Genomic DNA, 21,157 nt, shown 5'->3' on the forward strand with positions numbered 1-21,157 from the left:
AGATCAGCCGAATGCTGTTTATTCAACCTAGCTGCTGCATAAGGATTTCTGCCCAGGCAGGTGGGAAATTACCATACCAAAGATGAAGCAATGCCCTACAGCTAATCACCAGGCGAGGCAGAGGGAGCACAGGAACAAACAGGATGTTTTAGCTGGCTGACCAGAAACTGTCCTCAAGATGCACCCCAGGAACAAGGGTAGACCCAGGCCCTACATGTCCCCCTTTTATATAAATTATATGACTAGGCCTGTCTTGGGTGGCACTGGACGTCAGGTAATACTCCTTACTCATCATGGGAAAGCATCCAGGTCCAAACATATTTTCTGTCTTAGGTTGGGGCAGCCCCCAAAAAACTTTATCCATCTTTGGCTCATTAGTCATCCATCACCAAGTTTAGCCAGATTTGTGTTGAAAGATTTTCTGGGGCAATAGCTAAGAGGACTTGCCATGTGGCAACATTGACCTGAGCTGCCTTTGGCTCTGGCAACATGAAATCATGAAGATGATGCTCCAGCACATATAAGCACTCCAAAAGGAGACTGTGCCTGCTCAATCCTTAAGAAATCTGCTCCAAAATGGAGCCCTTAAAGTAAGGTCTCAACACTGGTGGAAGGAACCCTGCTATAGTTAACTAGAATAATATCAGTAGCCAATTTGTAATTCTTGCACTCCAGGGTCCGTGAATAACAGCAGTAGGCTTTTATTGTAACTTAGCAGAGGTCATAAACCATAATAACCAATTGTAAAATTAACTGCAATATTTATTTGTAAATTTAGCTCAATTTGAATGGCCAAGGCATTTGTAACCTGCCCTGAGAAGGTATCCGTTGTGCTAGCAGAAGCAACTGACTAATGGAAAATCCAGCAGTTCTAGCTGCTCTGGCAGCCACAGCAATGGCTGCCAAAATCATGGGATGGGTTGATAGGTAGAGGAACAATCCTTGGCACTCGGACCATCACAGCCAGCTCATCAGAATCCTAGCAACTCTTCAGTTGACAAGCCAGTGTCTGTTAGATCTCTTGACTCTGTCCTGTCTTCAGGCTTCTGGACAGGAAAATCCACAGCACGCACCAGACGCTCAGGTATCCAAATTGGATTGTCAGCATCCGACACGTCTTACTTGCTCAGAAATGTCTCTGATATCTGACACATCCCACATGGCGAGGAAGGAGTCGAAGCACGAGCCTTCCTCTGCCTCTTGCACATAGGTTGTAGGCCCTTATTTCTTACGTATTTGGGTCAGGGTGCCACACAACCTTAACAAAGCTATAAGCACTGCTTGCCACACAAGCATGAGGACCTGAGTTCGATCCTCAGCACGGATATAAAGCTCGGCATGTTTGCAGTCCAAAGCTGGGCATGCTTGTAGTCCCTATGGTAGCAAGGCAGAGATACGATCCCTGGGTCTCCAAATGTAGCTGCTGCTGATCCCAGCGGGGCCTCCAATTGTAACACCCAATTCTGTGTTACCCCTCGGTACAGTTCACGCCCCTGTACCATATGTAAGTCAGGCAAAGACCTTTACTTTTTGAAATTCCCAACAACACAAGGGAACCTAGACGAGGATGGAAATTATGTGAACAAAGTATGAGCAGGGGTCAGATCCATCGCCTCCAGTTGTTCCGATCACAGACACAGGACATTTGCATAAACAAATTAGTTTTGAGCAGCTCAAAAAAAACGAACCAAGCCGAGATTTTGGTGCCTTCTCTTCTTGGTTTTTCTTCTCTGGCTCTCTACAGGGGAAAATTCAACAGCCGCTGGCACCGAGTCCTCGGGTTGCCGTGCTACTATGTCCCACAGTTGATAGTCCCTGACTTTAAAGCAAGATCTTCTGACTTTACAGGGCGAGATCAAATCCTCTGCTTGAACAGGGAACAGCAACCAAATCCAGCAGCTGCTTTCAGTGAACCCGAGGCAAGGACAACCGCAGCATCTGAGCCAGGATGTCCAGCATCACAGGATGTGTGCATGTCACAAAGGTGTTGTTCGGAGACCACAAACTGCTCGGCCACAGCCCGGAACAAGCACGTCCCCTCCTTGGCGACCAATTTCCGATACAAGCCCAGTTTGCGCAAATAGGCGTCCATAGGCGTCACATCCTCGAGCGACCCCATGCTGCCCTGGTCCGCAACGTTGGACGCGCCAAAGGCTGAGCCAACGGCTGCCTGCATGTTGCCGGTCCACTGCAGGGTGCTTGGCGCGCGGCGCGGACTAGCCCCACATGGCCGCCGAGAGAGGACATAGGAACCGTAAAGCTGCTCAAGCTTTTATAGCCTCTATGCCATGTGTTCCTGAAGAATTTTGGAAAAGGGGAAGAAAGAGGAAAAGAAGGCAGTAGTGAAAACAAAAAACCTGACCTCTAAAACATTAATGTCAAGCATGAGTGGAAACATCTTTACCATCAATTCGTAAGTTAAATATTTTGTTAGATGAGTCTTCCATTTTCTGAGTTTTCCTTTCTATAATTTCATTTAGACTTTGCTTTAAAATTTTCAATGGAAAATTCCAATAATAAACAATCCTCAAGTTTTACCCTGTGTGGTAGTCTGATGAAATTTTAAGGTAGCCTGCTCAAGATTGTGTATATTAATATGCTAAGAGAACAACAGGTTAATCGTTGTCCCTCTGTCCAGTATACTGACTGTGTATGCTGCTTGTTTGCTAATTACTCCAAGACTGCCAAGTGGATTACCAAGTAGACTATCAAGGTGTTGCAGACCTTGTATTCTTTACTTGATAACGGCTCCAGAAGACATTCATGCTGCTTGTGATTCAGAGACACCAAGGAGAAGCCACAAAGCGCCTTGTTTATGTGAAAACATTCCAGTTCTCAGCAATACGATAAACACGATCCTATGCTGAAGTTGCTAAGACACAGTAAAAGTGAGTCTTCTGTCTGACAGACCACAAATATAGAAAAAGAAATGGGCAAATTCACTGAAAACTTGTGACCATGGTGCTTGATAAATGCTTAGTCATTCATCTCACTTCATTTTCTAGCATAGGCTTCATACATTTCACTTTTATACATTTGTGGAGTCATACATTAAACTAACAGCTAGTGTCAGCTGGTGGTGAACACCTGCAGTCCCAGTATGCATGAGGCTGAAAGAAACCCAGAGCTCAAGACCACCCTGACTGCATAGCAGCACAGAGTCCTTATCCCTCTCCCTGTCTGTCTCTCATCTGAGTGCACCAGGAAGAAAGCAGGATGTTGGTAACTAAGTGTGTGGACAAACATTTAATAAACAAATGAGTGAGAAAAGCTCTCCAATTGTGAGTAGTTCATTAATTGTCTGGGTGCCACGAGGGCCCAACAAGCCCAACAAGCTCCTATAGTGGTCCCCTTAATTAGTTTCCCTTCCCAGAAATTCCTGGATCTAGGCCAGGAGTGGGTTAGCCCCAAAACCTTGAATTATTGGAAAATCGTGTTTATTCAATTCTGGACCATTGAACTTGACATTTTTTCGCTTTGTGAAAGGCTCTTCTCTATAAATTGTAGCATTTTCTTCTGTTAAAAAATTATTGCAGTCATAACCCTGTCCATATGAGATAGCACTATTAACTCATGAACATTATTACAAGAAGAATGTGTTTTCTTTGCATATCAATTACTGTCAACTTTCCTTATCTGAAGATTCCTCATCCTCATATGTAACTACCAGGAGCAGATGATATTTCTTAAATTGTATTTTATTGAATATATAGATTTTTCTTATCATAATACTCTTAAGAATACATACAACTATTTACCTAGCACTGACATCATGGTAGCTATTATAAGTAATACACAAATAACAAAAATTGAATAGAATTGCAGGAATATCTGAAAAATACTACACAGCTCTCTACAAAATCTATGAGGACTTGCATGTATGGATTTGGCATTTGATAGGTGGTCCTATGAACAATATCAATAAAAATATAACTTTTTTGCTATATCTTTTTTAAAAATTTCCATTTCTTTCTATTTTTTCTGCATCCTGGGTTACATGTCTCTATCGTCTCACTTCCTTTTTGAATTTTTATGGTCATGTTTTTATATTTTAAGATTATTTTTGTTATTTTTTTTCTGTAGTGTTTGCCCCCATTTTAGGGAATCTTTCTTTTTTTATGTGAAGATGCTAACTCAAAATAATTTTGACTTTTCTCTCTGATCTTTGGCTCTTTCTGACTTTAGATTTCTTTACCTGTTTTACATGTTAGAAACTTTCCATGTACTTTAAATGATTCTTAAATGCTCAGTTGTGTTTAAGAATGGGTCTTTACAAAGCAGCATAAAGTATCTGAACATATATATATATATATTCATGGCTTGGACTTCATTGCTACTGGACTGGTTGGTGAGCCAGCATTTCCTTACAGAGCCCCAAGTTGCAGCATGTATATATCTTTTGTTAGAATTCATTCAATTTCTCCAGAAAAATATCGTGAAGTCTCCTGACTAGGAAAGTGAGTGTCTGGCTATTAGCATTTTGCCAACAGAATCAGAGGAGGGACTAGAAATTCTTTAGGTTTACAGGTCGGCATTAAACTTGCATTTTTTAAAGTTCTGTTTGCTATGCCTAGAGTTCTTTAAAGTAAGCTATGGCTCTTTAGTTTCTCAGAAGAGAGAGTAGGGTGTGTGTGTGTGTGTGTGTGTGTGTGTGTGTGTGTGTGTGTGTGTGTGTGTGCGCGCGCGCGCACGCGCGCGCGCGCGCGTATGTGTGTAAGATGATCTGGTAGTACATCTAGCATATATTCACCATTGCCCATACTGCTCTGGCTTTCAGCCCTGCCCCCTCTCTCTTCACAGTCTCTATTCTTTCTCTCCGGGTTCTTTATTTATTGTACCCCAACTCCATCCTTCTGCTCTGAATACATAACTGTACCTACTCTGTCTTCCAAATAGTCAATGAAATTGTGTGAGCATTATTTCTATTGCAAGTTTCTTTTCTTATAGACAAGTATCTTTTGCTACTGTTTTGGTAGAGTTTTTGAGAGTGGAAATGATAAGCACACAAAACTGATTTTCCAGTTTCCTCTAGAAGCCCTTTATGCTTTGTACAAGCTTCAAGGAAATCAAAACTGTTCACAAAGGCTAAAGAGCAGGTTCAAAGATTATGAGCACTGCTGCTCTTCCAGAGGACTTAAATTCAATTCCCAGCACCCACATGACAGCTCACAGCCATCTGTAACTCTGATTCCAAAGAACTGGATTCCTCTCTTGGCCCCTGTGGGCACTGCACACACATGGTGCACAGACATACATGCAGACAAAATACCTTTATACATAAAATTAAAAATAAAGAAAAAAACTAAAACAAAAAAGAACCCCCCCCTTTTTTTTTCAAGAGTCCTTGATGCATGGCTGAAAGGTGGTTTTGTTGGTAAACAGTTTGATTTGCAAACATGAAAACCCGAGTGTGGTCCCAGAACCTGTGTTTAAAAGCTAGGTATGGAGACTCATGCATGTAATCCTCCTACTAGTGATGCAGATACATAGGAAGTTTCCCCACATTCACTTTCCAGTCTAGTCTAATCTAATTGGTAAGTTAGATGCACCCGTGGGACATTCTGCTTCAAAATACAAGATGGAGAGAGAGAGAAAGAAATGGTATGGATTTGGATGGAGGGGAGGTATGGAAGACTTCAGAAAACTTAGGGGAAGGGATATTATAAGCAGAATATATTATATGAAAAAGCTTATTTTTAATAAAAGAAAAATAAATAAAATCAAAAAGCTAAGAGATTGATGATTGAAGTTCAACACTCAAACTTCTGACAAGCACACACATGCACACACACACACACACACACATACACACATGCACACACACCTACTACACACTCCCACACTCGTGAACACACACATATACATACAAAAGAATCCTTGATCCTTCATTCTGTTGTTCAAAGAATTGCTCTCAGAAGTTTGTGTCCTGCCCTGTCCTGCAGCCATTCAGTCCCAAAGAAGCCTACATTAATTATAAACTGATTGACCTATTAGGTCAAACTTCTTATTGTCTAAGTCTTAAGACAAATTAACCCTTAATTCTTGCCTCTGTTAGCCGTGTGGCTTGGTACCTTTTATCAGTGAGACGTTCTTATCTTGCTTCCTTTGTGTCTGGGTGATGACTGCAAACGGAGCCCTTTCTCTTCCCAGAATTCTCCTAGTCTGGTCACCCCACCTATACTTCCTGCTTGGCTACTGGCCGATCAGTGTTTTATTAAAGAAATACAAGTGACAAATCTTTACAGGGTACAAGACCATAAAAATGAATTTATTGTTTTGACTTAGTAACACAAATGAAAAATACAAGTAAATAAAAACAAAGGGAAAACTTTATATTTAATTTTTATAAATTCTAAAATATTATTAGGCATTATTAGATTTTATAGTTTTAAAAAGTATAAAATATAAAACATTCTGACATGCCATCATCCCCTGAATAAATATTTATTGCTGTGAAGTTTTAACTATTTAATCCATACCCATGGTTTCATTCCTACAATCTAAGATCTGGAGAGTCAATACCTGGCAGCATTGTGAGTTCTGGGCCAGCCTGTCTCAAATAAATATTTATAGAACACACAAAGGTAGAAATAGAAAAGAATTTTGTAGGTAACTTGTTTTGTTTTATCCAAATATATTATAAATAATACTTCAGGATTTCACATTTCAGTATGTCTACAATGCATACATCATGTTTTTCTTTTGTTTTAATTTTTATTTATTCTTTGTGACTTTCACATCATGCATCTCATGAATATCTATCCCATTCATCTCCCCATTCCTTCATATCCACCTCTGCCCTTTCAATACCCTCAAAATAAAATAAAATAAAATTTAAGATAAAAAAAAAAAGAAAAATCTCATCTTGGAAGCTGTAGTGTGACACAATGAGACATACAGCTCACTCTTTAGCCCATAGATTTTTACTTGCAAGTGTTATTGCGATGAGTTGTTGATTTGGCTTGAGACCTCTGGCTTCTGCTAAATCCCTGATAGTGGACTTTCACTGGGGCTCCTCTTGGATATCCTGTTGTTACCCTGTGTTGTGGAGCTCCTGAAGCTTTGGATTTGCAGGACTAATCCTTTCATGTACTCCAGCAGACCTAGATCAGGTAGATGTTGGTGTGGGCCAAATCACAGCCCTGGTGCTGGGCCTTGTTGGTTGTAGGTTTGGTCAGCCCACCAGTTCTCCCTTCTCCTCACATTCATCGTGAGCTCTTCAGCACTGCAGAAAGAAGCAAGGAACCAGCTAATTATTTGCTCTCGTGTTCTTGGGACCTGCTCACCTGTACCTGTACCACCAGGGAAAGATGTAAGGGATGCTCTCCCAAGTGCTGCAGCTGATGAGAGGCAGGGCCAGTTCTCCAGCTGTCATGACCTCAGAGCCATCTCTCCTACCTGCCATAGGCAGCAAGGGGTAGAGGGCATCTCTTCCTTGCCCATGCCACCGTATGGTAGATGACAGACGGGGACAGATATTCTAGGTTCATGTCGCAGTGCTGGCTCACCCAAACCTACCCCAACAGGGTCAACTCTACTATGCTGTCCAGGCAAGGTACAGGGACCTGTTCCTGAGAGCTGCAGTGGTGAGGAGCAGAATCAGTTCGCTCTAGTATGGCAGTCAGTGAGGGGTAGGGCCAATTCTGTGCAGCCCTATCCTCTCAACCTTTATTGGTAACAGGAGCCACAGACGTCAACATAGACCACTGCTATGGCAGGAACAGGGAACCAGACAAAGGCCGTGGCAACAGCCCAGGCCTTGACATCACTATGGCTCTGAGTGGCAAGCAGGCCGCTCAGTTCAGCCTGCTCCTCACCACCGTCACCTCTTCAGATCTGCCTCTCACCACAGGATGTAAACTATTCTGTCTGTCTGTCTGTATTTTTTGTCTATCTGTCTCTCTCTCTCCTTTCTCTTCCCCATCTAAAAGCTAGTAGTGAGTGAGACATATATTTGTCTTTCTCCATCTGGGTTACATCATTCATTTTTTCCTAGATTCATTAATTTGCCTGCAAATTTCGTTCTTTTTATATTACTTAAAAAAATACCAATCCAAATTCCTACTCCTTCCCGTCCTCCGACTCCTTCCACAGACTCTCCCACCCCACCCCTCTCCAATCTTAAGAGAGGGCCATGCACCTTGCCATGTGGAAAACCCAAGGCCCTCCTTACTACAATTAGGCTGAGCAAGGCTTACATCTGAAGAGAATAGGATCCCAAGAAGTCAGTACATGTCATAGAGACAAACCCCAGGGTCACTATCAGTTTGTCTGCAAATTTCAAGATGTCATTGGTTTTTTTTACTGCTGAGTAGCACTCCATTGTGTAAATGTATCACATTTTCTTTATCCATTCTTCAGTTGAGGGGCATCTAGGTTGTTTCCAGGTTCTGTCTATTATGAATCACGCTGCTACAAACATAGTTGAGCACACGTCCTTGTGGTATGATTGAGCATCTTTTGAGGATATACCCAACAGCGGTATTGCTGGGTCTTGAGGTAGATTGTTTCCTAATTTTCTGAGAAATCACCATGCTGATTTCAAAAGCAGCTGTACAAGTTTGCACTCCCACCAGCAATGCAGAAGTGTTCCCTTTTCCCCACATCCCTTCCAGCATAAACTGTCATCAGTGTTTTTGATCTTGGCCATTCTAACAGTGTAAGATGGAATCTCAGAGTTATTTTTGATTTAAATTTCTCTGATGGCTAAGAATGTTGATGAGCATTTCCTTAAGTGTCTTTCAGTCATTTTTGATTTGTCTTTTGAGAGTTCGCTCTTTAGATCTGTACCCCAATTTTTAAATAGGATTATTTGTTCTTTTGATGTCAAGTTTCTTGAGGTTTTTTTTTTGTATATTTTGAAGATAAACCCTATATCTAATGTGGGGTTGGTGAAGATCTTTTTCCATTTTGTAGATTGCCATTTTTTTTTCTTGTTGACCATGTTCTTTGCTTTAAAGAAGCTTCTAAGTTTCAGAAGATCCCATTTATTCATTGTTTCTCTTAGTGTTTGTGCTACTGGGGTTATACGTCGGAAGTGGTCTCTGTTACAAGGCATTCAAGTGTACTTTCTCTTCTATGAGATTCAGTGTGATTGATTTTATGTTGAGGTCATTGATCAATTTGGACTAGAGTTTTGTGCATGGGGATAGAAATGGATCTATGTGCAAAACTGACCTTTGGGCAAAGAACTACACCTGTCTCGATTGCTGACAAAATGCAGAGTGTCCAAATAGGACAAGTGGGATACAAGCAAAAATGACTGCCGAACCTTGTCAAGACAGGGTAAGACAGTTTTTCAAATTTTCCTGCCTCGGAAAAAGATCCATCAGATACTCTAGGCCTTAGTCAAAGTTGGTTTCTCCAATGTTGCAAAAGAGACTTTCAGTTATTGCCTAGGTATTCAGCTGTCTCTGTCATTTCTTGTACCTTTTGGAAGTCACTTGATTGCACTTTCTCCTTACTCAGGTAATATTATTTCTTTTCACAGGTCTTTGATGTGGTTAGTAGTCATAGCTACTTTACTCTTATGACTTAGCCAAAACATTTTTAATATAAGACTTAGACTCCTTAGGATAGGATAACTATTGAAATAATAATATAATCAATAATATTTAAATGCTGAGGGAGAGGGAAGGAGGAAGGATAAAGAATCCAAACAAAGCTTGAAAAAGCCAAAGAGAAATGCTAGTTTGTGGTTTCTTTTTTTTTTCATTTTTCTTGAGCTCTACATTTTTCTCTGCTCTCCTCCTTGACTCTCCTCCCCTTCAACCCTCTCTCAAGGTCCCCATGCTCCCAATTTACTCAGGAGCTCTTGTCTTTTTCTACTTCCCATATAGATTAGATCCGCGTATATCTCTGTTAGGGTCCTCATTGTTGTCTAGGTTCTCTGTGATTGTGATTTGCAGGCTGATTTTATTTGCTTTATTATTAAAAACCACCTAGGAGTCAGTACATGTGATAATTATCTTTATGGGTTTGGGTTACCTCACTCGAAATGATGTTTCCTAGCTCCATCCATTTGTCTGCAAAATTTAAGATGTTATTATTTTTTCTGCTGTGTAGTACTCCATTGTGTAAATGTACCACATTTTCCTTATCCATTCTTTGGTTGAAGGGCATTTAGGTTGTTTCCAAGTTCTGACTATGACAAACAATGCTGATATGAACATAACTGAGCACATGTCCTTGTGACACGATTGAACATGATTTGGGTATATACCCAAAAGTGATATTACTGGGTCATGAGGAAGGTTGTTTCCTAATTTTCTGAGAAACTGCCACACTGACATTCAAAGGGCTGTACACTGAGAAAAACAATTAATAAATGGGACCTCCTAAAACTGAAAAGCTCTGTAAGCAAAGAATACTGTCAACAAGGCAAAACGACAGCCTACAGAATGGGAAAAGATCTTTACTAAGCCCATATCAGAAAAAGGTCTGATATTCAAAATACACAAAAAACTCAAGAAATTGGTCATGAAAAGAACAAATAATCCAATAAAAAATGGACTATAGACCTAAACAGAGAACTCTTAACAGAGGAACCTAAATTGGCTGAAAGACACTTAAGGAAATGTTCAACATCCTTAGTCATCAGAGAAATGCAAAACAAAACAACTCCGAGATTCCATCTTACACCTGTAAGAATGGCCAAGATCTGGGTTACCTCACTCAGGATAGTGTTTTCTATTTCCATCCATTTGCATGCAAAATTCAAGATGTCATTATTTTTTACTGCTGAGTAGTACTCTAATACATATATATTCCACACTTTCTTTATCCATTCTTCCATTGAAGGGCATCTAGGAAAGATGAATATGGTATGTGCTCACTCATAAGTAGATGCTAGCCATAATTAAGGGACATTGAGCCTATAATTCGTCATTCTAGAGAAGATAAATAAGAAGGTGAACCCAAAGAAAAACATATATTTATCCTCCTGGATATTGGAAGTAGACAAGATTGCCAGGCAAAAATTAGAAGATTGGGGGTGAGGGTGGGGTGGGGGTAAGGAATGAGGGGGAAAGAGAAGTGAGAAGGGGAGGATGGGGAGAGCTTGGGGGATTGGGATGGGTGGGATGGAGGAAGTGTGGATATGGGAGCAGGGAAGTATATATCTTAATTAAAGGAGCTATTTTAGGGTTGGCAAGAGACTTGACTCTAGAGGGGTTCCCAGGTGTCCAAGGAGATGTCCCCAACTTGTTCCTTGGGCAATTGAAGAGAGGGTGCCTGGACTGGCCCTATTCTATAAGCACACTGATGAATATCTTGCATATCACCATAGAAGCATCATCTGGCGATGGATGGAGATAGAGACAGAGACCCACATTGGAGCACTGGACTGAGCTCCCAAGGTCCAAATGAGGAGCAGAAGGAGGGAGAACATGAGCAAGGAAGTCAGAATGCGAGGGATGCCCCCACCCACTGAGATGGCAGGGCCAATCTAATGGGAGCTCACCAAGGCCAGTGATCAAGCTGGACTCTCTGAATGTGGCTGACAATGAAGGCTGACTGAGAAGCCAATGACAATGGCACTGGGTTTTGATTCTGCTGCATGGACTGCCTTTGTGGGAGCCTGGTTTGTTTGGAAGCTCAAATTCCTAGAGTGGGGAGGATCTTGGACTTCTCACAGGGCAGGGAACCCTGACTGCTCTTTGGACTGGAGAGGGAAGGGGAGGGGGAAAGGGGGAGAGAAATGGAAGGAGGTGGAAATTTTAAAAAATAAAAAATAAATAAATCCACAAAAAAAGAATGACCAAGATCAAAAACACTGATGACAACTTATGCTGGAGAGGTTGTGGTTTCTTATTTCTGATAAACTTACACCACTATGACCTAACAGGCAACATTCTGAGAACACAACTAACTTCAGGCTCTTATGTCAGATTACTTCCAACTGAACAACAAAGTTTCAAATTTCAAATGCTAAAGACCATGTCATATTGATAAGTGACTAATTCTAAGCATGAGAAAGGGAAAAGTTTGTTGTCCTAGTGACCGTGTCCATCTTGGTATCTTGTACTATACTAAGTTATGTCCCCAGGTTGTAATAAAGACCAAAGAAACAAAATCAAGTGAGTATGTAAAAGGAAGCAAAGAGAAGGGGTAGAAAAATATATAGAAAGATCAAAAAAGTGTTCATTCATCTATTAATAATGGCAGTTGTGTGTGTGTCAGAAACAGCATAACTAGATGATGAGGGTCAGTCCACATATTCTAGAATATGTGGGTATAATTATAGTAAAATTCAAAACCAGAATTTTGATGCAAAGAAACTATCTGCTTGGGGACGTTCTACCCTTCTCCATTCACATGGACACACAAAGAAAGAGTACTTGGAAACACACTTCTGGTGTCCTGTAAATTTGGTGACAGATTTCTGAAGAATTGTGCTCATATTAGGAAGGAAACAAGGACAAAAAAGACTGTGTTACACAGAGGATGTTCTAACAAATGCATGTGTGATCCTGATAAGCATTTTGCTCAAAGGGAGAAGAAAATGGGAAAGGCTGAAAGTCTCCACACAAACCAATCTTTTTGATGAAAACGTATTTCTTTTTTTTTTCTCCTAGTCTCTACAAGACACCGCACAAAGTGCTCATTTATATTTTCTTTGTTTTCATCCCAAAGCTAGGAGATCAAAGAGTTAATAAAACCTTTTTGCCATAGAAGGTCATTACAAAACTAAATGCAGCAATTCAAAGTGGAAAATAGAATGACTGCCAAGGAGATGGTTAACGAAGTAGCATTCTAGATGTATTCTTTGAAGAACATTTGCAGACTCATTTGATTGCCTTCGCGTGCACAGAGAACAATGTGTCTGCGTGGAGCTAACACTGACTGATGGTTGTGTTCTGCGGCACAACAACTAGATCAGGAGTAACCAGAAGTGCCTTTGATATAGAATTACCTAATGTTGCTGAAAATATTCATGGATGTTTTGCTTAGCAAAATGGTATTGAAAAATTCCACACCTTGTCCCCCTTGGGCTTAATTAAATTCCCAAATATGGGACACGATTTTATTCATTTGAAAATGACTCACAGTACTATTTTTTCGAGACTTGATCAAGTTATATAGCAAGATGAAGGATTATTTATTTATTTTTTTACCTCCCATGTGTCACATCAGTTTCTCTTTTATTCTTCCTTACTATTAACACTTTTAGGGTGGGGACTCATACAATGAGTGTAGAGTTGTGGCTTTAGACATTGCCTGTCTTACTGTGTGTCTGTTCAAAAGAGATTAGAGCACTAGATCCTAATTTTAATAACACATGTCCTGGTCTGCTGTCCATACTTTGAATCTTGTGGCCTGTTTCAAATGCTGAAATCTAATTGCTAATAAAATATCAAGACATAGACAGGTGAGTTTTTAAAAGACACATGAGCCATGAGCACAAAGAATGAAGGATGAATCTGGTGATCAAGAGTTTGCTGGACCCTTCTGCCATGTGAAGGCAAGCTCAATGACACTATCTATGAATCAGGAAAGGAGACCCTTATCAGCATCAATCTGCTAGTCCCTTGGTCTTGGATTTCCTAGCTCCCAGAACACCAAGAAAGAAATTTCTATTGTGTATACATTGCCCAGTGTAAGGTAGTTTGTTATCACAATCCAGATGAACTACAATACTCTAGACCTGGAATCTCCACTTCAGGATCCATTAGACAGATTGCTTCCTCAATAAGGAACAGAGGCACAGTCTTGAGTATCAGGACTGTCCTTCATCTAGTAAATTTGGAGTTGTGTTTCTCCCACGGTGAATCAAAAGGAGTTGCCTCGAAGGACTAATGGCGAATCAATCCCACACCAGTTATGTTTTAAAGGGGTATTTATTTTGGGGGGTAAACTTACATGCACATAAACCGTCAGGAAAGGAGCCTAGTCGCTGGAGCAGGAGCCAGAACCAAGCGCCGGAACCAAGAGGCCGAGTCGAGGCTTGCCGCTCTTCTTTTAAAGAGAAATATACCACGCCCCAGTGGGCTGGTATTTCAGCAGCTATTGGCTGAGGGAGTAGAAGGCGCTCCCGCAGCATTGTGGGCTCTGTGCTTCAGCGACTATTGGCTGAAGCAGAGGAAGGTACTCCCGCAGCAAAGGACGTTTTGGAGACAGACTGCAATGCACATATAGTTAAATATTCAGGCAATGATTTTTAAAAGACTATAATGTAATATAGTAACAACATTGAGATTTAAAAATGAGTAAATTACGCTAAGCACTGGAGTTTTTAATTATCTGGAGGCAAATAATTGACCTACTTCACTATCAAATGAATGTTTTGAGCATCGCTGCAAGCTGTGCTTCCGCCCGGCAAAGGTCTTTCTTCCCTTCTTGCACCAGTGGCGTATGTGATCTTCCTGCAAGGCCACCGACGTGCAGATCTGGACAGCAAAATGAAGGGGGTATCAGGCAGCGCAGAGCTCTGTGCCTCAGGAAAGGAAACTGCCCTCCAGCTCATAAAAGGGCAATTGTACTCAGCACCACTTATCCGGTGCCAACAATCTGGCAAGACTTCTATTCAGCTTTATACCAGGGCTCCAGCAAGGTGACCCCAGAGTGAGGCTGAGGTCAGGGAAAGGTCACTGGCTGAAAAATGAAACTAGTCAAATGGAAAGAATCTTAGGAATGGGGGAGGCTGGTCATCCACAGTGTAACCTAATGTAGAAGATAGCATAGAAAGGCATTTGAAAGGAAATTCTATTGGCTGCTGCAAGCTGTCACGAGAGTGCTTAGAAACATGGTTACAACAATCCCCATTTTATCGTGTAGTTTCTCTCTATTCCATTTCCTCTGTTTTTTAGCTTCCTCTGTTGCCTCTTCTCTTTCTCTCTGTCTACCATCACCCAACATCTAAACCAAAGACAAGGAAGCAGTAATGATACAGTTCAGTCACACTGTGGAAAGCACACTTCAAACATAGGCAGTCACTTTTCTCCTCCTCAGAATCTGCCAGTGTCTTCCTCCACAACAGTATGGCACACACAAGTCTCCACAATGTTGTTAGTTGGTCAGAAGTTCTTTAGGTATAAAGGAAGCTTTGTGATTGGAATGTTCATTTGCTCTGTCTTCTCTTAACTTCTCTTATCTCATGAGACACAAGTGGATGCTCACAGTCAGGTGCCCATTTTTAAGAGAAGGCAACAGAAGAAAGGCATATGGGTTTATAGTTAACTCTTTTACACCTTCCAAAAAAGCAACAAATGGCATTTCTTTCTCTAAATGGCCAAGCAGAAACATTTCATAAATAAATCCACAAATAAAACCATATCACTTTAAAGATATAAAGAGAGTATATATAGATTGAAGAGGAGTTTTATTTTAAAGAGGTCACCAAAGCCAAGCCGGCCAAGCTGTGTATGCTGAGTGTTTGCTAGTCATTTGATTTTTTTTTCTTTTAGGGAAGATAAGAATCATCAGGTTAGGAAGCATTTGTCTGATTTTCTTAAGTGTGTAAAAAGATAGAAGAGTTCTGACTTTTGTTTTACACTTGTTATCAACTTCAAATAAGAAAGTTAATTTTATATAAAATTACTTTGAAAAATTGCTTTTAAAAGAATAAATTTCCATAGATCTTTCTCAGAAGGTCTTATAAGTCTTTTAATACGAGATCCTTAGTTTTTATTAGTGTATTATAAATTATTTATCTAGTAAAAATTCATTAAAATAGACTTAGAATGTTTATGACTCATGATACTAAGTCAAAAATAATATAATAGTATTATTCAGAAAGAAATGTAAATTGGCTTGAAAAGAACATTTTTGAGTCAGCTTCGCATTAAACATTGAACAGAAAAGTTGACTTATTTAAAATAAAGCTAGTCACTGCATCACTACGCTGCATGTAAACGCTTCTTTGTAAATAAGGATGAACTGACAATGCTTGAAAGTATTGTTCATCAAAATCACAACAAGAAACCAAATATTATGAACATGCAAAATTCCATGTTTATTTAATATCCATTACGTAGCTGGTTCATTGAAACCAGACTTTGTGAAGACAAATAACATTTCTAATGAACATAAACAATTTCATACAGTCGAAATGCATTCTGCATCTTCACATGAATAAAGCTGTCATTATGCAACAGTCCCAGCAATAAAGACCTTGCCTGGAATTGGCATGAGATTGCTCAATGCTGCGAGGTAGCCTGGGCCTCCATCCAGCTCTGGCGGAGAGATGAACAGCTCCACATCCAGGAGCCTGGAGACCAGCACAGCCACACTCAGTTCTGGCAATCTTCACTCAGGTCTGTGTTGACCTCCAGAGCACTTGGTGCCATGGACAGCTTCTCAGAGGACACGTCCACAGCTCCAGACAGGCATTCCTAGCACAGACATTTTTCGAAAGTTAAAAGCAACATAACAAGAATTCAAAAAGGCTCAACTCTTGTCGAGTTTATGCATAGTATTACTAGCTAGTTATTCTTATAATTGCTTATATTCCAAGCATTGGGTTAAGAACATTTACTAGTTCATAAAATCAACAGAAGACTCAAATAAATCCTATAATCATGCTTGCTCCATAGCCAAAGAGAGTGAATATAGGCTCATAGGCAATAGGTGATAGAAACAGATGGGCATTTTTAAGAGTGTTTATTTATTTTTATTTTATGTGCATTGGAGTTTTTTCCTGCATATATTTCTGTGTGACACTGTCAGGTCTTAGAATTACAAAAAGTTGTAAACTGCCATGTGGATGCTTGGAATCGAACCCAGGTTCTTTAGAAAAGCAGTCCTTGCTCTTAACCTCTGAGCCATCTCTCCAGTGCAGATGGCTCTTTGTATCATGAAGATCAACCCTGGAAGAGCTAGTGACTTCCTACGTCCAATACTATGAACTAGCTAAAAATATCCTCAAGGCCATTCACAGTTACTTTATTCTTTTTTATATAAACTGGGAAGCTGAAAATCTTGATGGTCTTGAAAGGCCTCTTTTTTTCCTTTGATAATATTGTTTTCTCCTCATTTTTCTCATTTTATTAATTCTTTGAGAAGTTCATGCAGTGTATTCTGATTCTCATATTTACCACTGCTTCCTCTACACATTACCTTGTGTCATGTTTTGAAAACAGCCAACTGCAGTTGGCGATGCCCTTGTACTCTTGCATGAGTGCCCTTCCCTCCACTGGAGCATGGTCCCCCACCAGGGGCCACACCCTTCAAGAAAGCTGATTATCCCTCTCTGAGCAGCTCTCAGTTGCCAGCAACTTCTTCATTCCAACCTTCCCACCCCCCGCTGGCTTTTCTTGTGTTCTGTACTTACACAGATACTTTGTGTGCTATCTCAACAGCTATGAATTCATTTGTACATTCCAAACCATGGTACAAACATCTTCGCTCCTAGGAGTGGCCATGTGGTAGCTTCTGGCCAATAATAACTAAGTTTCTAGAGAGACTCACAAGAATATTTTCCTTTTCTTTTTTTTTAGATAAATAAGACAGATTGGGTATGGTAGTTCATGCTTGTAACCCCAGTACTCAGGAGATTGAGGCAGAAGGCTGCACTTGCCTACATGGCAAATTATAGTCAACCAGGACTAAACAAAGAACCTGTTTCAAAACAAACAATCCAATGACAACAACAAAACTTTGGATAGAGAAAATAAAAGAATAAGGCTCAAAATCTTTTCACCCTTCCTTCTTGTATATTCTGGGTTATCCATACTTGTACTTCTTGATTCATATTTTTATTAGGCTATATTAATTCAACTTCTTCCTGCTTGTAGCTAAAAGTAATGAATCATCTGAAACATTTTATAAAGTATTAAGACTAATCAAGGACTATCAGAGATGATTACTAATACTTGCTAAGTAAAAGGATAAATGAATTGTATGTCTTAATTGTGGGATATTTGGTACTACATTTTTACAGCCGCATTGGTGTCAGGTACATTTTTCTGCCTATGAGAGTACACACGCCCATTTTAGAAATGGCTGTTGGTCCTTCTCCTTACTATTTGGACAGGAGGAATGCTGACAGCTCTTGCCCTCATTAGAAGAGCACAGAACTAGAATTGCTTGGGGCCCAACAGCCAAAAGAATACACATTTGTGGAAAGAAAATGAGTCATTGCTGGAGAAAGTAAGATACTCAAAAGATTTATTAAGATTTGCCATTGAATTAAATAAATTAAATGTGCTCTCTCCTCTTCTTTTGCTAATGACTGAAATCTTGTCTCCAGTATGTGATCTCTGAGAAGGCAGCCTCGCCATTTGAAAACCGTTAATCCATCATTCTGCAAACTTATTAGCACACAACATATAAAGATACCAAAACATCACACTATATTCTGTAGAGACTTGCAATGATTGGGATATGAAGCAAGAATGAGAAAATGCTTCAGGGCTTATGCAGGAGCCCTATTGGCATGAAAAGGGTATTACACATTTTCTGACTGGGTACAGCAGGTAGAGAAAGTAGCCCCTCTTCCAAGGCTGTAAGCTTCTTGAAGCCAGTGGTTATGACTTACAGATGGTTATCTTTCTCACAGGACCTAGAATTCCAAATTAATTTGCAGCTATTTGACTAGAAAATGGCTTTCAATATATGTTATATAATTTTATAATAACATGATGATTATCGACCTAAACAACTTATATTTTTCTAGAGGCAACTTTGCTGCCTTTACCATTAAGCACAATGCTTGGACTAGAAGGCAACCGTGAAGAGACAAACCACTACTGTGACTGATGAAATGAAGGACTGCAACCCTGACCCTCACTGTCTCATGATGCAGTCTTTTGCTGTGTATTCACCAAGCATCTTCTAAGCACCCAGAAGACATTCAGGTTATGTGTTTCTGGCATGAAGGGAAATTCTAAGGAAAGTGAAGCTTGCGGCATTAACTATTTCAATATAATATCAAGTGTACTTATTGAAAATAAAAATGATTAAGAAAAGGGAAAGAGAGCTGGATCAACCGTTAATCCATAAGTATCCACTGCTTTTGTAGAGTACTGGAGTTCAGTTTTCAGTATCCTCATTCGGTAGAGATACTTAACTCCAGATCCAGGGAGTCAAACCTTTTCTAATCTCAGTGAACCCTGTGCTTACTTGCACACAATCACACGCACATACATGTAAATATACTTAGTTAAGTAAAAATCAAATATTTAAAAAATGGTAATCTCCAATATTTCTGAAGAAATATGGGGCCTTGGCTTAATTTTTACACATGGCTGTGAAGCTGACACTACTGCCACATGTGAACACATGCAATTCAGAAAAACAATGTACTGTCCCAAGTATAAGCTTTAGTCCACCCTTGCACCCCAGAATTCTTTGCAGCACTCTATCAGATGACACTGGCATGTTATTTTTCCCAGTTCTAATAAACGGAGTAAAGTGGGTGACAAACCTACAGCCCAATCACTGCCCTGAATCCCTCTTTACCAACAAGGATGTTTTCTTAGCAAGAGGTCTTCTGAGGAGCCATTCTGATAAAGAACGCATTCAGTAAAGTCAGCCTTCTCACTGAGCATGCCTGGACAAGAATCAGAGCGATTTTCTAAAGGTCTTCAGGTCATCTAGTTTTCAGTGCTCCCTTTTTCTCCCCTTTAATGTCCATTTCAAAGGCGCATTGAAGTAACTCCAAGCACTAGGGATGCTCTGGAGTGTTTAACAGGTGATGAACTCGTGTCCAGGTCATTGGTTCAGGTGCAAAACCACATGACTTTCTCTTCTGCTAACTCGCGGCTTCACACGGTAAGACCAGAGCAGAGTTTTGAAACGAGCATGCCTTTCTTTTTCTTTTTTTTTTCAAATTTGTTTATTTGTTTATAAAAATTTCCACTTCCTTCCCTCCTTCCCATACCCTCCCATTCCCCCCACTCTCTCTCCTCCTCCCCTGCATTCCCTCTCCTTCTCCCTCTCCAGTCCTAAGAGCAGTCAGGGTTTTCTGCCCTGTGGGAAGTTCAAGTTCCTCCCCTCTCCCTCTAGGTCTAGGAAGTTGAGCATCCAACCAGACTAGGATCCCAAAAAGCCAGTACATGCAGACAAAACAAGACCCAGTGCCATTGTCAGTGGCTTCTCAGTCAGCCCCCATGTCAGCCGCATTCAGAGACTCCGGTTTGATCACATGCTCATTCAGTCCCAGTCCAGCTGGCCTTGGTGAGCTCTCATTCGGTCAGTCCCCTTGTATCAGTGGGTGAACGCACCCCTCACGGTCCTGATTTCCTTTTTCATGGTCTCCCTCCTTCTGCTCCTCACTTGGACCTTGGGGGCTCAGTCCAGTGCTCCAATGTGGGTCTCCGTCTCTATCTCCACCTATCATCGTCAGATGAAGGTTCCCTCTGGTCCTGCCTTTCTTGCTCATATTCTCCCTCCTTCTGCTTCTCATTTGGACCTAGGGAGTTAAGTCCAGTGTTCCAATATGTGTCTCTGTCTCTATCTCCATCCATCGCCAGATGAAGGTTCTATGGTGATATGCAAAGTATTCATCAGTATGGTTATGGGCCAAGGCCAGTTCAGGCACCCTCTCCTCTGCTGCCCAGGGAACAATCTGGGGACCTCTCCTTGGGCCTGGGAACCCCTCTAGAATCAAGTCTCTTGCAAACCCTAAAATGGCTCCCTTAGTTGAGCTATATACTTCCCTATGAGCATGCCCTTCTATAACAGTGTTCATTCCTGTGCTTGCAGCAGAGCTTCTGGAATGGAGTCAGCTGAGATGGCTGTTACTGAGAACCAACAAGGCAGAAACACCAGCTACTCCCAAGATGCAGTGTATTTCTTACACTGTGGCAAAGACAGCTGGATATAAGCTCTCACATGAATGGGGGTTGTAATATTCCTTAAGATACTTCTTGGGGGACAGTGAGATAACTCAACAGGTAACTACCCTTGCTGCAAAACTTGCCAAGCAGGGTTCCATCTCCAGAACCCGCATGGTGGAAGAAGAGAATGGACTCCCACAAGCTGTCCTTAGACCTCTGTATGTGTCACCCCACTAAACACAAAATAGATGTAAAAAATATTGATTCACAGAAACATGTCTTTCTACCCCTCAAGTTTGAGACAGGAAAGATTAAGGCAAACAGCAGAAGAAAATAAAAGAAGAAAATGGTAACACAAGTACATAGTAAATTAGAAAAAATATTAAAAACATGGTCAAATGGGTCAGTAACTAAAGATGACATTGACTCTGGATCATAAA

General features: G+C 40.7%; 1 long non-coding RNA gene across 1 annotated transcript in view; it reads right to left on the reverse strand.

Annotated features, from left to right (window-relative positions):
- Window positions 1–15,928: 15,928 nt before the first annotated feature.
- The window catches only part of LOC125414068 (uncharacterized), a 46,019-nt gene continuing 40,790 nt past the window's right edge, over window positions 15,929–21,157 (reverse strand). The window contains exon 3 of the long non-coding RNA XR_014997220.2: window positions 15,929–16,331. This is a non-coding gene — a long non-coding RNA (uncharacterized LOC125414068). The remainder of the gene's footprint in view (window positions 16,332–21,157) is intronic.

Source organism: Myodes glareolus, chromosome 15 (assembly GCF_982192425.1).
Source record: "Myodes glareolus chromosome 15, mMyoGla1.1, whole genome shotgun sequence".
In the NCBI taxonomy this organism is placed as follows: domain Eukaryota; kingdom Metazoa; phylum Chordata; class Mammalia; order Rodentia; family Cricetidae; genus Myodes; species Myodes glareolus.